Raw genomic sequence first — 12,016 nt, forward strand, 5'->3', positions numbered from 1 at the left:
CTATATCAAAAGATAATTCTCATGGTCCATAATTTGAGAATTTATGTTTTTTCTTTTTTACCAAAATCTGGGTCTTCAGACCAAATGCAAGCAAAAGAGTCTAATGTTCTGTGGTCAAATATTAAGAGTAAGCCCAGCCTAGTACCCATGAGTGAAATTAATGGCAATAAAACGTAATGGAAATAATGTACATCACAGACCTAACCCCTGAATAAAATCCATCTATTTATACATCCATTGTCTTCTACATTGTTTCACAGAGGTAACACTTTCAAAGAGAGAAAACAGGATGCACTTCTACCCTAGGCCTACTTTCCAGCTCATTCTAGATCAACTTGAAGCTCCAAGGCCACAGTGGATAAATATGTTGTCCCTCTACTCTACACAGCATCCCAGTGGGGTGCTGTGACTGGACAACCTCCAACCCATGAGAAGTCCTGAAGCCGGACGGCCTCAGTCGACTCCTCTCAGCAAAGAGGAGCAGCGACTCTCTTGCAAGCTACCCAAGATCCTCATTCTGATGAAAAGCTCAGAAAGTCCCAGCTTTAGTTTTTCAACAAGTCATGATATAACTTTGGGTAAAGGTTGACTGTTTAAAATTTAAGCCAAGTTCTTTTTTCACCTTGACAGAATACAATGTTGGTTGCATTGCTGCAGATTAACTCCTATTTATTGATGATTAATATTTTAAAAGGAGCCCATTGTGCTACAAAATGGTACACAGAGCCATTTTACAGCACAATCAAGTAACTGCGTCACTTTCAGTTGTTATAAAAGTGCATACATCAAGCGTAACAAAAAAATTTGACGCCTTGAATTTGGGCCTCTGTCTCTTTAAGAAACTCCTATTCTGACACTCCACCTTCAGCATATAATCACAACAATGCTATTTATAATACTGTTTATGACCATTCTTAGGATCGCTGTACTAAGAAGTAGTTTGCATGATGAGCTCAGCAGACTTGGAGTTCCACCAGATGTTTGCTAATTGCTGCTGCCGCTAGTCTGGAGGAGCAGAGTGAGGTGGGGTGCTCTGTGAGGTGGGAGCTAGGCTGGCGACTGTAGCTCTAAGGAGGAGCTTTGCGGAAATAGGGTGATGAGAACAAGCCTTTAGGCACCCCTGAATGGCTTCCACAGGATATTCAAGAACATGCAAGAATGAATCAAAGCAACACTCCAGGTATGTTTTTGATGAGGGAATAACTTAATAGCATAATATAAAGCTCAAAAGAAGTCAATTTTAAAAAGGAACAAACATCTGTAGTTGGCACAATACATGATTTGAGAGTTTGAGCTCAGGGCACTAGCATTTTTAGTTTGTAGTCACTATTCTAGAAGTAAAAAGCATTTTCAAGTTCACATAAATTGCACTGTGACAGAAAAATACGACCAGATAAGATCTGCGATCATTCCGCAGTAATGCAAAAGAGCAGGCGCTGGAGCCGCTTGAGCTTTAAAAGACGAGGCACGCTTTAAAAGGGGAACAACAGATCAAATGTTTATTTTAGAAGTGGAGTGAAAAGTGCTTTGCTGTCAAGGAAATGTTGTACCACTCAACTAAAGAAGACAGAAAAGAGCCGAGATGTCACTACAAGGTCAAACTAGTTATAAAGTGAAGACATAAACATCGTCCCATTTAGGGTCATGTCATCCTTTTGGGGGTTTAAATGGCATTACTGCAAGGTGTGTGCAAACTGGCAAGGTTCCCGTTAGAGGGTTAGGCTTGCTGATTCATCTCTGAAAGCAAAACTAACTAAAGAAGTATGGCTTTTCTTTTGAAGAAATATAAAAAATTATCCTCCCCTAGACCTCGACGTTACCCCACCACAACAAAAACTCTGTGAATAGTTTGTGTTCTGTCTGTGCTGGTTTGCCTCGCAAAGGTTTTTGTCAGCATGACCTAGCTATTGAAGCAGACAAGTCATATTTAGGCTACAGCCCCATCTGGTGGTCAATAATTTGAGAATTTCTTCTTTCATATTTTAAAAACATTTAAGATTACAATTGCATAAACACAGACGTTTACAGCTGTTAAATTGGAAGAATACAGGAGCACAAACTCCACTCAATTAGTTTAGATTTATGCCAGCTGTAAACTCATCTCTGTGGAATAATTATATCGGGGTATTTTCCAGTTGGCTATAGTGAAGAATGATTGCAGCCACAGTTTACACACTTGTAAACTTCGGCTGACATTTTCACAGGCAGGGAACTCTGATGAAAATACATCGACATCGGAGTTCACAGACAGCAACGCCGACCAGAGCGATCTTTGAGCTTCAAATCAGTGCTTGGATTGCAGAGTTCAACATAAACTGACCACTGCACTGACCTGCTGGGTTTGTTTGACCAAGAGAGTTCAGACAGAGAGGAGTGATGTGGGCATGATGAAATGGCTGTGTTTGCTGAGACAAGGCAGAGATGTGTGTGTTGCTTTTCTCTGCTGTGTCCTTCCAAGAGTTCCACAATGCAGAATTCGGGTCAAAATCAAAGCAATATAATGAGCAGTTACAGTGTTTTAGAGCAACATAATTACATGTCCGCATTGGAAAGCTATGCAGTTGTGTGACAAGTGTCCGCAAAGAGTGAAAGGACGGACAGCACCTGTGCACACAAACCCAAAGACTCTCCACTGGGACAAATCTGCAACCCGACCACTGTTTGAGTTTTACCATTTCAGACAAGCAAAATGAAAAGCACAAAGATGCGCAACAAACGCCAAATAATTAACTAGTAATTATTCAATTTTGACATCTTCCAAAATGCACAGTTGTGTGTCCTCATAACAATTATTCATAGATCAAGACAAACGGTTTCTCGGTTTGGTTGCTAATGGTAAATTTCCTGTTACAGACTGGGTTCCATGGGAAAACAGATGGGAAAACAGGCATAAAGTCAAACTGGTTTTGTTCCCCCCCCCCCAAACACACTCATGGAAGATGACTGATCCTGTGGAGAGGAAAGGAGCATCAGCAGCGTCTCAGTTTGTCTCACAGCTAAGCAGAATTTTTACAGGATTGAATCATTTTTGTTCTCTTAAAACTTCTGCCTGATGCAAGATACAGACACAGAGCAAAATCAGTTGAACCTGGCTTTACTCTGATAACATTGTCCTTAAGCAAACATGCACAGCATACTTTTGACGGCCAGTCCTGTTTCAACACTTATATATGCCAATGCTAGATGACTACCAGTGAGTTTTTGACACCTACCAATAAAATGAAAAAGAAAACCCAGGCTTGGAAGAACAAAACACTCTTGCCTTTAATAAAAATTGTCCCAAAAAAAAAAAAAGAAAAAAAGACAGAAACGTGTCTGACCTTCTGTCTGAACATGTGTCTGACAGAGGGCAAGTTTTTCCATAACACTCAGCTGCAATTTAAAAAAAAATGTCCCTTCGATATATTTAGCACATCTAACATTGTCTACATCAACATTAGATTGTAGGATCTACCAGAGGCTGCATTGCAGATGGCAAAACTGCACTCAGGGCAGCATCTGTCTTGTATATAAACTGATTGGACATTTAGTCTCCAGCGTGGAGAGAAGAAAAAAAATAATAAAAAAAAAAAAAAAAAAAGAAAACACTTTCCACAAACTTGAATCTTTGTCAATTAGACATTTTTTCCACAAGAGCCTCAAAGCTACAGGGAGCATTTCAGAGCTTTAGTTGTCAACATGAGTCTGCCATATCACATCGTCTGACTGAAATGCATGTGTTCAAATCATTTTGTTGTGGGGTGTTCAGTTTATTCTGCTTGGTTCTTCTTGTACTTAGTGTTGTTCATTTCAATTCATCTTTTGTTTAATCAGTGTTTCTTTTCTCCTATTTTAGTACCTGTGCTTTTCAGTTCTTGTATTCATTGTTTCCACCTGGGTCTCGTCATCCGGACAGTGTATACATAACCTTGTCGCTCCCTCTCCCTCTTTTTCCGTCTATACACTTTGTCTTTCAGTCTAGTCTCAAGTAATGTTATTTTGGCTGTTTTAAAAAGTTTCTTCAGTGCTTTGAATTTTTTCTATTGTCTGTCTGGGTTCTGCAACACATTCAGTTCTTCTATGTGTATAAAAGCCTCTTGAATCCATCAATCACCTGCCTCTCATGTTTGGACTTTTTAATCATTTCTCCAAGAACCAGTTTCACGACTGACGACAACTGTGTCGGTAGAAGACGGACTGCATGTGAAACTGCATCCATAAGAAAGTGTAGGGGAGTAAATAAATAGTACATTTTAAAAGTTTGTGGTCAAGAGGTTTACTTTTGTATCAACTTGTAAAAACAGCCATGCGTCTCCTTCAACAAATCCATGACTTGTGTTTTTAATGGACGTCTGTTATACTTATTAATCAAATATTTGCTTTCAAGGACCACTGCAAAAAAAACAAACATAAGTTTTCAAGAAAAGCAGAAACATGTTAAATAGCCGACTGTCAAGCTGAACTTGTTACAGTTATATTGCTGTGTTACGTGAGAAACTGAAAGCAGGTGGTAGAGTCGGTCTCCGTCAGGGCACAGCTGAACACAAAAACCCACAAAAGCACCATAGCCGTCATCGCACAGCAACCCTCGCTCTTTTTCCTGGAAGATACCACAGCTGGGAGCAACAGAAAGACTGTCAGGAGCAGACAGACAGTGATAAATAATGAGCTTTAGACTTAAAATCCATTGATTTTTTTCATATTTATTGCAGCTTATAGATTAAGTATATTAACTGGATTCTTTGCCATTGAAAAAATATTTAGGAATTGTGTTTTAGCAGGTTTCCAAGAAAGAGAAATCTCGCAAATATCTGAAAACACCACAACTTTCTTTCCATTGAGAAAAACTGCACAACACCCTCACACTGACAGCACCTAGAGACTTGTTTCTCACTCAACACAGCTCACTGGTTCCAGGAAAGCATCCCAGCTAAAGCAGCATTTTCAGGTCAACTTGAAGATGGATTGCGTCAGCAGGCCTGTTAGGACAGTCTGTTGGTCAGCAGTTTTATCTCCCGTTACTCCCTACAACAGGAAAACACCACACTGAGTAACTGAGACAGTTTGCTAAGACGTCAGGCTGCAGCCACCACTCCCAAAATATGAATTATGGTTTGTGGAGAGACAGGTTTTTTTTTGTTTTGTTTTTAGTTTGGTTTTGCTATTCCCCTTTTTGAGCGGAGACTAAACCTGGCTTTAAGTATAGGTTTTATTACAAACACAACTATCCCTTAAACCTTTACTATTATTGTCAGTAAACTATATTTCTGGCTTGCGTTTTATGCTATGATAACAAATTAATGGACCGTCTTGACAAGAAACAGGCCATGTTATTTAAAGTCCAGATACACAAAGAGAAACATTCCTATGGAGTGAAAAATTTTTTTAGCACAATTACATAGAAAAAGCAAATATACATTTATCACAGCTGTCTAGATGTGATGTCTCCACATAAAAACAATGCCAGTATGAGCCAAAAATAGAAATAATATTAGGTGTTTAACAATGGCCGACAAAGTATGGTCTTGCGTTCAAATAAACAAACTGTTTAATGAGGAAATAAATCTAGTTAAAAGTATCTTTTCTTTGCAAAACATACCAAGGCATTTAAAGGGAAGAGGGCACCAACACTCAACTTATCTGGGAAGCAAACCTTTCCCAGATCCCATTCAGTCCCACTGTGTGAGAAGAAGCTCAGAGGGAGTTTCCAGGCCCAACTACAACAAACTCGCCACCATCACCAGCTTGAACTTGGGCTGTGATGCTCAGTCTGACATTTGTCTTGGCAGGAGGAGTCAGTGCCAGCATGACAGCAGATGACATTAAAAGCATGGGAAAGGGGAGTCTTGGGGTATTAGGAATTTGAATTGGCAACACAGAAATAGCAATGGACGGCCATGAAGTGGCTAGTGAGGGACAGAAACCAACAGTGGCATAAAAAGAATAATAATAAAGAGTTCTTTGAAAATGAACAATATGGAGAGCTTTGAAGTTCAGGAAACTCACAGGAGGAGTAGGTCATGGAGAGCATAGGCAGTGTAGTGGAAGAATCCAGCAAGAAACAATGACAACCAAGAGCTTAAATACTGAGGAGACAGGGGTGGAAAATGACAAATGAGCCAGATGAACTGATCAGAGGAGATGTGGAGGATTTCTGGTAGAATGAAAACCTAGCGAGGGAGATTAATTAACACAAAATGAGCTTCCAAACTAGCATGACAAAATGAATCCAAATTTTAAAAAAACTTTAATAGCAATAATAACTGAATATGGCAAGCAGTAATGCCAGATCATCATTTCCAGCCCAAAAATCCTTTAAAAACCGCCACAACACGCAAAAACCCGTTCAATGGTGCTATATGGAGCAAGAAGCACAACATGACTATATTTCAAGAAATTTAGAATCACCTTTAAAAAAAAAATCTACAAACCAACAACCAGCAACCACAGGAAGATTAGAGCCAGTACAGGTGATACGTCACCCAGCCTCCCCAAACATTCAGACAGGCTCCATAACAACCACGTACTCTATTTTACACAGTCAGTGGGCACACACATATGAAAAGCTGCTTCTACAACGTTTGAATTTTGGTGCTTACCTTGATGCTGAGTAGACTGTAGGCTGGAAAGAACAACTTTAGTCCTCTCCTGAACTAAAACTTCCCCTTGTGATCAGTGATCAGCACATGGTTGAGTCAAATTTCTCCAATAACTGTCAAAGAGGACGCAATGTTGCTGATGTCCGTCTATTCCGTGTTGGTCCTGAACGCATATCCATCGAACTTGACAGGAGCGGCAGGCCAACGCGGTTTCTGGGGCCATCTTTAAACAGAGTAACTACAGAAGAAGCTCTTTCAATTGGCGCATTAGCTGCAGAAAGGTTGCACAGTTTGATAGCACCAAGTGCTAAATTCCGAAAGCAGTCTTATATTTTTACCCACTTCAGCATTTTAACTCTAGGTCTATCGCTGCAGTTTCACAAAGTTGCCACTAAAACTAGCATAATTCCAGCGTCCACAAGTTCTCCGATGTCAACGCCCTGCAGGTGACAATAGCCAATCAGTGATGGTGGATACAGGTCAGGGGGTAATGATTGGTTGAAAATGGTTCCAACAGGTTAACTCAAAATTGAAAAGATCAATACTGCAATCTGGAAGGTGGTGGTAATGCACCTAAAAGTTGTTTGCCAACTGCCATTAAAAAATGAAAAAGATACAAAAAAAATACACAATCTAAATCAAAATTGCCCAGTTGTGCAGAAACCGCGAATCTTGCTATCTTACAACTCCAAGACCATTGTAACCATAGACTCTAACAATAATAAACCGTGACATAATTAGTAGAACCACAAGTGTTAACAATTAATCGTCTGCAGTTACAGCCCCTTTTTGAACTATGTTAAACCAGAAATCTCTAAAACAAAATGGTGATTTATGTGTTCAAAAGCTGAATAGAAATGACAGCATCACTCAATGATTGAAGACTAAAAGGAGAGGTAAATGTTTTCATACAATCGCAGACATGGCATGAATCAAATAGAAATATTTCCAAAGTATGCATTCCTGCTTAGAGTCAGCTGGTCAAAACCCTTCAGCATTAGAGAAATAAATATACCAAATACTAAATGCATTACTTTTTCTCTGAAAATGTACTGTAATTCTAAAGCTTTTACCAAAAGGTAAAAGCTGTTTTGTCTTTCATCAAGTCAGACTGATGCTTCACATCTGCACTGCATACTATTTTGAGTTCTTTATAATAAATGGCTGCCACAAAAAGTTGAGGTTAGTAGTTATGGGAAAGGGAATCTCTTTTTCTCAGAAACAAGAATTGTCAAGATAATCTGAAGAGAGTATTCACTGGAAACAGAAACTCTTGAGCTCTTCAATGTTTACTTTCCACCCTCAAAAAAGGGGAGAAGAAGCTAGTAGTGAGCTTTTTTTATTTCTCTTTTCCCCGTCTGTTTACTACACTGGAGTTGTATTGCAAATATGCATTCACTCTCACTAGAGCTCGCAAAACATCTGGCAGAAGACGGCAAAATGCACAAAAGTTAAACCAGGTCAATCAGAATTACCTAATCATAATGTACAAATATTAAAAGCGAATTATAGCATTTTCTTATTTTTTCTTTTTTTGTTGTTTCCTTGATATTGTCCATCATGGCTTTGGGATTGCCGATAATACTCCATCTAAAACATATTTTAATGTTATTGTTTTTTCTTCATCAAGTATTCCTCAGAGGAAAAGTCCAACATAGGAGATGGAAATGAGTTAGAAGGCCTACTATTCCCTATTTGTGCACAGCTTTGTCAAAAATGCAAGTAGTAAGAACTGACAGCAGACAGATTCCAGTGAAGTTCTGCAAAGGAAACCTCTGCAGTAATAAATCATACTTCTCCATTAGTTAGTGTTGGGTTGTTGTTTTTTTTACTGTACAGTTGTTGTGAAAAGGAAGTACACATTTGTCTTGTAACCTTAATACATCAAATGTTCTCCAGTGGCTCCAGAGTTTCTGTAGTACTCCTTTAGCTCTTGCACAAGCCGTCTGAGGGCAGAGCTTTATAAACAGACAATCCCACTGGCACTCAGGCTTTGTTTACTTCTTCTGAACTTTCCGCTTCTCTTGCTGTTCCACTTGGAACAAAGTGCCGACAAACTCTTGTGCTACTTATTGGACTCAACTGTTCATCATGGAGGACAGAAAAGGCACAAAAGAAGCAGCCATCCATTACTGGCGTGTGATTTTGTGTCATCTTCACCGTGTGATGACAGATTCCCAAACTGGGCTATGAGTGAGGCCTTTGTTACAGCATCTATAACGAGGTTCTCCGTCTTCACACTCCGTTTCTGACAGCCGGTTAATGTAGCCGTGCAGCATTTTATGAACGTATCCCCAGACAAATACTAGGCTAATGAGGCGGCTTTGCAACAGAGAGCTATTTCTGACTTTAAGGAATCCCAAAGCATTCAGTGGAAAAGTTTAGCTGGCTGTTAAAAAAAAAAAAAGTAGAGACTGGAGAATTGCTACCTGTGGTTGAGCATTTCTGTGTGGTCAATAAAAAACAAAGTCAACCTTATGACAGTTTAAAGTAGACAGTTCAATCTCCTCATAATTGTATTCCAAGTCGATGTTGATTTACATTATATGACACATATGTTACTAGAGAGTAATATCTCCAATATCTGGTGGTCAGATCAGCATTGATGTATTTTAAGCATTGAAAAGGTTTAAAATATGTTGTGAGCACTGAAGAGTGATTGATAGGATGAAGGAAAAGAAAGAACACGAACAATGTAACCTGTATCAAATTTATGATTAATTTCACAATCAAATTGTCTTAGTGCAACTCTAAGTGTTCATATAATTAACAATTCTTTTTCCAAATTGCCAAAACTGGATATCCTTCAGTTTTGACCCTTTGAAGGATAAGGGTCCTTCAAATACTTGGTTGTATGTTAGGAATGTGCTAAATTATTGTGACCCTCTGTGAGGATCAATGTTGAAAATCACAATAGATCACAGGACTTGCAGCCTTTCGTTACTTTTTTCACATTAGCACAAGTTTAAATCTATTTGAACATGGAGAAGAGAATGTCGTCTAAACTAAGAGGACTGTTTTATGCCACGGTGTAAGGTTTTGATCAAATAAATCTGCAAGTTTTCAACATGTGGATCTTGAAATGGCTTTTCCAAGAACTATAGTGCATCGCAAGAAAGAAAGAAAAACCTTTTGTGGGACCATACCTTCAACCGCTATATGACACGTTTATATTTCCAGTGCCAGAAAGCGTTTCTGTGTGCCACTTGGCTGAATACGCTCCATCAACAAAGATTACTCATCATTTCCCTGAAGAAGACTCCTGAGCTTTCCCTGTGTGGTTTCTTTGTCATGAGCCAGGAATAAAACTAATTCCCAAGGAGGAACACAGCCTGTGACATACGCCGGGGGATCTAAGACTGACGACAATACGCAGATTATCAATCAAAATTTTAAAATTAAAACATCAATGGGGATGAATTGCTTCACGGCGGATTGCCATAAAAACATCCACGAATGCTTTGGCTTATTCAGAGCATGACTGTCTCGTTTAATTATCTGTTCAATGGCTTTGCAGAGATTTTTAGCTGCCAAAGGAAGATTTTTCATTTTGTGCTTAATGGGAACAATACATTCATCAGTCATAACATTTGTAAAAGAGGCAACGTTTTCTACCAAAGACTGGTTGATCTGGGAGTTGTTTTGTGGTTATGTTTTTAAACTGGACATAAAAGATATTCCTATAGAAGGGAAGACGTTTGTGTCATCAACTTTTTGGCATGGAAATTTTGTTCAAGGGAGCTGGAGATGATAAAAATGAACACAATAATTAACTACCTCATGAGATACACTGACTTTCCTTTTCCATCTTGGGATGGCTGGCTCTGTTGATCCTTTGATTTTGTGCCACAAGCTTTGCCTGGATGAAATCGGTTGGCAAAACTTGGTCAAGAAACAATCTTTACAATGAAAATAAATGTGAACGGTACTGTAAATGTTTTCAACAGCATTGTGAAAAGTTTGTTTCTTTCTATTCATTCTATTTTTACAGCAATTATTTGATTAACGAGGAGCTCAAAACTCTGTTGTGTTAATATCAACAACATTTTTGCTCTGTTAGTCCTAGACCATGGTCAATTTCATTTAAAAACATCTGAAATTCCTCCACTTGGACGGCCTTACCTGTCTTTCCTGAACATGCTCTTCTATTTTTATTTATTTTATTTTTTTTTAATTTTCATCACTTTCTGTTTGAATTCTGCTCCGTATGTCTTACAAGTGACCCAGATCTTGGCTGTAGATCTCGTTTGCAAACTGCACACAAACACCACATGGCTCTTCCGCAATAACAATGGAAAACTCGACATCAAAGCTCAGCAGAGAAGAACTTAGACTTGATTTATTTAGTCTTCATGCAAATCCATTTCAGCCACAGAAAAACTGTTTGTGTTGAAAATGAAGTTATTGTAAAACACAGCGAGATTAAATTACTATAAATCCTAATTTTTTCCCCTGTCTTCTTTGCTTGGGACTTTAATTTGTACTAAATTGCGTCAACATGCCTGAAGACCATTAGTCAGCTTTTTAACGGCCTCAGACCCATTAAACCTAATATAATCATAAACTGCTGTAGAGGAATTATTTCCAACTAATCAATCATATTTAAACTGTGATTCAAAAATAAAAACATAAAACCATGGAAAAATGTTGGCATCAAAGTTTTGATTTAGCTTAACAAACATTGGTTTCTGTTTGGAAAGGTTTGAGCAGGTAACAGATTATTCTTGTTATTTGTTGTACCTCTGTGAGATGTTTGTCTGCAGAATGATTACACAGCAGATGACAAAAGCAGGATTTGTCAACCTCAGACTGTCCTACAAGGATCAGAGAGCATGAATCAGTATTTTCAGACACGGATCCGCCACAACGTTTTCAAGTCCTAAATTCTGTGGAGGATCTCCCAAGATCAACACAATATCTTAACAAAAACTCTTCCGGTTGAAATAAATGTTTTCTGCAAACTCAAAACCATAGCATTAACATTTAAATTAAAATTGACTTCATAGTGTCAGTCCAGATAAAAAGTCAACAATATACTTCTATCAAAATAAATAACAAATGGTCAATCAAGATATTTTCTAAAGTCTAACTTTTATCAAAAGTTTTTGACCTTGTCTTGAGGTCTGATATTTTATGCTAGTTTAAGGAGTAAAGTTTGGGAGAAGAAAAAAAGTTTCCAAATTTGACATTTGAATGGGTCAGTTCCTCAACTCAGAATCAGAAAACTTCACTGTGGCTCAGATCTCAGCGTCTCCCAATGAACCGCAACACGTCTCGCTGAAGGATGAAGAAATCCAACCATGAAAGCTGCTATTCTGGCTTAAAACCCATTCTGTAGTCAGAAGGGAGTGGCTGGTTTACATGGCCCGTTTATTCAATGTTGGGTGATTTTCCACTCTAGATTATTCCAGAACCAAAAACTGGAATAATCTTTCCAT

The 12,016-nt window shown here is 38.5% G+C and overlaps 1 long non-coding RNA gene across 1 annotated transcript; it reads right to left on the bottom strand.

Moving 5' to 3' along the window:
• Positions 1 to 2,914: 2,914 nt before the first annotated feature.
• LOC103462497 (uncharacterized) lies at positions 2,915 to 11,042 on the bottom strand. The gene is made up of 2 exons (XR_014086903.1): positions 6,579 to 11,042; positions 2,915 to 5,004 (listed from the first exon to the last, which is right to left on the bottom strand). It is a non-coding gene; the product is annotated as an uncharacterized LOC103462497 (long non-coding RNA).
• Between the last annotated feature and the right edge of the window lie 974 nt (positions 11,043 to 12,016).

The sequence above is a fragment of the Poecilia reticulata genome, chromosome 3 (genome assembly GCF_904066995.2).
Source record: "Poecilia reticulata chromosome 3, P_reticulata-male-v2, whole genome shotgun sequence".
NCBI lineage: Eukaryota > Metazoa > Chordata > Actinopteri > Cyprinodontiformes > Poeciliidae > Poecilia > Poecilia reticulata.